The following is a 5,490-nucleotide window of genomic DNA, read 5'->3' on the forward strand; positions in this document are numbered from 1 at the left end:
CCCCCCATCTGGCTTTCTTTTCCTTTTTTTTTTCTTAATAAACATATCCCCCCCCCGCCAGAGTACTTACTTCGCGGTGCGCCCTTGCCCCCCCTGGGAAAATGAAAACTCTCCGCCTCTGGTCCGGTCCAAGAGAAACTCTAATGGCTCTGAGTCAGAAGGACATCAAAAGAGTCGCAATATGTATGGTTGTGTGACGCGTCCTGCAGATGACATTGATGAAGAAGACATGACTAGGAAAAAAGAATCCATGAAATCATGGTACATGTCAAAGGAAGGTCAGAGAGAGGTCATAATTCGTGAACTGAGGTTGACCTTCCCCTTGCAGTGTAAAATGATAAACTCAAGCATGCCAACTTGCCAACTAATGGAAGAGTGGCCGTATCTCTTCACACCGGATGGAATGTTTGTGCACTTTCAAGAACTGGTCGGCGTTCACATCGCAGATATGCTCCCGACGTCGTTCAGGGAAAAGGGAAGAAAAAACATTCTAAATTTGCAAAGCAAGACACAGAAAGATCGGGCACAGCTGCTCCAATATTCCAAGAGCTAGAAGAAGCACCAGGGCCAGAACCACAGAATAAGGCTATGGCAGTCACTTTGCTGCTATTGCACTTCTTAGATGAGCTCCAACATGGTGTGCTGCTTCTTCGTGATGTATGTATACAAGCTAGGCAGTTACGATTTAGAGTTTATGTTCAAAATTAAATCATGCAATAGATATAACACACACAGTGAATTTCTTAGCTGTACCTGCATGAGCATATAATGTGACCGTACGAGCCTGAATGGAGCTACTGTATGCATATTCGTAATTCTATGATAGTACTCATGCGGTATATGCACGCGATAAATTTCGTAATATATTTTTGAAATATGACAGAAATGAGCTGTAGCACCTTTGCTTGGCACCATTTTCGAAGTCAACTACATGTCAGCTACAAGTCAGCTACACAACACAACAGAACCACGTGAATACCTGCTTCTCCCCAGTGGTGCGCCGTATGCTGTGGTTATTTATGAAGTTCTTTGCTGGTCAGAATTCAGTGGTGCTATGTTAAAGGTATGGCACTGCACAATCTCAGTTTATTGTGTAAATTACAGGTGTGTAACTTCTGAATATTATATTTAGTGGCCATTGTAATTTGCCCATTGCATTAGGTGCCCTGGTCAGTGCTGTATTCCGCCTCCTGCCACCACTGCTAAGAGAGGAGACAGATGGAGTCATCAAGAAGTTGGTAAGCAGTTCTTTTTGCGGTAGGGTCTATTTTGTTGAGAAGGGGAGGGTGGGTCTCCAAGATATGTGGAATATGGAATATGTAGCGAACTACAGGGTGTTGCGGGACTTTCGGTAATTACCAGTTCTGGAAACTTTTGCCACCATAGATGAAGGCTTTGGGCAATTTTTAATTGCAGGAAATTCATTTTTAGTCAAGTGAACTTCTAAAATTGCCACACGAGCCTCACTTTCTTTTTTACAGAAATACGAAGTCTTCCACGGATAAGCGCCCAACAGACCCAACAAAAACTATGCACAGTATCGCAACTCAAAATCGTCAAAAACAAGTAAAAATTACGCTTCAGCAACGCCTGCTTGATTTTTGCGAAGAAGCGTGCGTGTAATGTTGGTCTCCAGGAGGAAGTGCTTCACCTTCATTTGTTGTGCGTTTTTGTGATAAGACTTCTTTTGGATTCTTTGTGATAAGACAGTTGTCCCCAGCATCAAGGTCCATGCGGGGGAAAGAAAGGTAAAACAAGAGGGGGTCACTTACTCCTCTCCCCGCATCTTCCATGCGCTTTTCTTTGCGACAATTGAGCAGGCGGGGATAAAGCCGAAGTTTTACTTTTTTTTGCTATTTCTGTTGCGATACTGTTAATAAATAAAAATAGTGAGATTCGCTTGGCAATTCTCAAAGTTCAATTGAAAGTTCAAAGTTTCCCACAACTAAACATTTTTCAAAGCCTTCCTGAATGGTGGCAGAGGTTTCCAGAAGGTAATTTCCGAAATTAGCACAATCATCCGGTGACTACGTCGCTGCGGCGGGCTGCAGCCCAGTGATGTGATTGCTCCACCAATTGCGCCACACAGCCAATCCTACTACATCCTACTACATTGTCGCACAATATCAGGAATCCGCTCAAGACCTGCCCAAACATCCACTTGCGCTGTCAAAAGCGAAGGGAAGCCTCCAGCTGAGGCCCACTGCTCGTTTAGCGCGTACCTATCACCAGGTAGCGCTACTTTAGGTAGCGTAAGTCATCGCGGGACAGAAGTCGCGTGTCCTATTTGTACAGTTTCGCTTCTGTTTTGCAGACGGTAGTCCGGTATCCTGCCGGTAGGAAACCCTTTCCTGACACTTGTTGTTTAAAGGGAAAAACTGCGTAGGAGCTTGTCTCCTACCTGTTTGGGCCAGGCAATAGTAAACTGATAGATATAAGATCACCATCACCCTTTCTTTCATTTTTGATGTCATTGCTGTTTGCGTGCTGTGTTTCCACAACTTATCGCAGATGTCACATGGCGTCTCTAACGCGATAACGCAAAAGATTTGCGAGAACGCTCGTAATAGGCGATCAACTAATTGGTGTTGTGGTACGAGAAGCTTGAAATAAAAATTGGTCATGTTCAGCCTATGTGATTCTAGCACTACGTGAAAGCACACTGCACAAATTGAATGCGAAAATAACTAAAAAAGATGTCATAGTGTGTAAAGCACACATAGTACTTTTTCACCAGTAAGCTAGCTTTGGCATTTTCTTTGACTGTTTCGTTTATATTTGGCATTGTGGCTGCAGCATATCGGCAGAATATGACTAATAAGAAATTATTGGCAGTTATCTATATTCTATTGTTTACTGTACTTCACCTGGAATTTTCGAATTTTGACACCGCTCTGCGGCTGTTACGAACACTGGGCTAATTTTTGTCATTACAGGTAACCTACTTCAACTGAGTCTGATGACTGAGCTACAAGGAGATGGGCTTCGGGTTCGATGACCCCATTGTCGTCTCTCTTAAGAAAGTACAAATTAAGTATATAGTGTGCGCGTGATGATGTAGCATATTGCTCAAAAACACCGTTTTTTTGCTTGAAAATGATTTCTCTTTCTTTTTTTTTTTTGCTGCTGCAGAATTTTCTCTAAAATGGCTTGGGTCAATCACATCACTGCAGTGCTGATGAGAAACATCCTCATTTTACCGTATTTCATTCATATACCAACAGCAAATGCCAACTCAATTTTAACCCCTGAATTATCGTATGCATTTTCCGCGGAAAAGATAGAACTTATGAAATTACATTATTATCTGATAATGTGGTATTGTTTTCGTGGCACTCTTCATAATTTCACTCTTAAAATACTTTACTTGCAGAAGCCGGGAGAGGCCCATGTGTATCCTACCATCATCCATCGCACAGCAGATTACCTGCAAATTTCTGCATCATTCTCTGTTTTGACCGAAGGGTTCATGGTCCGGCATCCTGCATCGGCATTGCTGGTCGCTACCTTCTTTACCGTTAACGTTGTGTACAGTCCTTGAGCTTAACTAATTAACTGTTACATTAACGGTGGAATAACTGTTGGGAGCTTATACAATATTGAAGCTTTGCACAAACCTCATAATGTACATCGATTAAGTACAACTAGTTGCCACAACTAGTTGCTGTGCTTCATTAATTTCCATGTAATGCTCCATCGTAGGGGGGGTTGCCTCGGAAAGCCTGCCCCTATTCAGCATTTTGCGTGCTACAGCTGTGTGACAAACGCCTCTGAGGTGGCAAGGACACATGACCTATTCTTGTTATCGGGGGGGAAACTGGGAATTAATTTGGAATAGCAGCAAAACGTTACTCGAATGTATGAAACAGCATACAGGAAGATTTTGAAGACAGCGCGTAAGTGTTACTAGCAAACTTCTTATACAGTAACAATGCCAGCATCAACGGAAAGTATGCAAGTGTTACTTGCATTCTGGGCGGCGGCATCAACAGCAAGACGTTCGTGCTGTTGCCAGAAACCTTTCCATTCCATTTTGCGCATTTTTTAGGCAGCTTTTTATATCGAATCACGTTGCAATTGTTCTCTCTCGTAATGAGAATTCGTTTTCTCTCAGTTCGGAAACCCACAGGTACCATTTCCGTATCTGCAGTGCAGGAACTATCAGACTGGTGGGTTTTTCAAGGCACCACCTTGTAGATGACATTTTGTGACAAAATGATGACAAAACAATAACAAAAACATTCATCCTGGTCAAAAATTTAATAATCCAGTTGTTCACTCAAACTGGATGAAACTGGTTTTAAGAAGTATAGGACAGTCAATAGCCACTACGCTCCGCAAGTGCTAGTTCTTAATCGATGTGGATCATCAGATTTGTGCACGGCTGTGAACAACGTCAAAGTTGAGCGGGTGGTTCGGGTATCTAAATTTAAAGAGCAAATTGTGCGTAACCTAGTCAATGCAGCCTATTGCTGGTATCTTGTCTCAAAGGAGTTCGAATTGTCAAAGCAATAAAAATCTCTCATCTTAAGCCTATAGTCTGGAATCATTCAGTACCTTGTCAAAAATGTAGAATACCGTTTGCAACACATTATGTCTTTCTGCTGTATGTTCTAACTGCCAGTACACCTTGATGTAAGTGACCAAACGGAATCATACTTGTACGTTCTGGTCAAGAACTGGTGCATTGAGCGAGTACTGCACGAAAACAGAATTTGTTGCAACGGTGCTTCGTTTTGGCGCATTCTTTGTGTGGGGGTGGAAGGACCCCCCCCCCCAGTCCCGAGGCTATCAAGTGACTCCCCCATGGGGTCACTTGATCCCGGTGGGAGTCAAAACAGATCCATGCCAGTGGGAGTCAAATGACTCCTCTTGATGGCATCAAATGACCTTCCTGCCTTGATGGTGTCATAGTGACTCCAGGAAGGGGGTTATATATGTGGCAGGGTTTGACTCCTCCAAGGGGAGTCACGCTGGCTCTCTTATTTTTTAGAGTTTATACTCATTACAACAGGTTTCTTCGGACGCGTCTGTCCTCATTAGCTATCCCGGGTATTCACAAGACAACAGCGAGTCGACTGACTCTGTGGATTAAAAAGTTCCAGCAATACCTCATATACTCCCAGAAATGCTACGCATGTCGCAACGAAGTTTGTTCCTTTGCAAGGCAGGGTGAAATGAAGACTGTACAACAAGCTAAAGCTAACTACCTTAGACTTGCTAAGCAAAATGCGCTAGAAAGTGTCAACAACTTTTTGCGCACACACTTGTGGATACACAAGAGGAAGTGCCTGCACTGGTTTGAGCAACGTTAAAGCTTAACTACCCCACACAACCATTGCCCGGGGACAGCCGACAAGGGCCCGGGCATCGGCAGTCTAGTCTGAACATCCATCGATCGCCTACGGGACGCGTTAGTTGGGATGCTCCAATGGGCTGCGTCGTAGTTCCATCTTGTTCTGCGGCACCTGTGTTTTGTCAGCACAAAAC

General features: G+C 43.5%; 1 long non-coding RNA gene across 1 annotated transcript; it reads left to right on the forward strand.

The window, feature by feature from the left end:
* Nucleotides 1–284: 284 nt before the first annotated feature.
* LOC135370649 (uncharacterized) lies at nucleotides 285–3,405 on the forward strand. Its single transcript, XR_010415415.1, has 4 exons — nucleotides 285–657; nucleotides 884–1,063; nucleotides 1,162–1,238; nucleotides 3,374–3,405. It is a non-coding gene; the product is annotated as an uncharacterized LOC135370649 (long non-coding RNA).
* Nucleotides 3,406–5,490: the final 2,085 nt, after the last annotated feature.

Source organism: Ornithodoros turicata, chromosome 1, assembly GCF_037126465.1.
Source record: "Ornithodoros turicata isolate Travis chromosome 1, ASM3712646v1, whole genome shotgun sequence".
Classification (NCBI taxonomy): domain Eukaryota; kingdom Metazoa; phylum Arthropoda; class Arachnida; order Ixodida; family Argasidae; genus Ornithodoros; species Ornithodoros turicata.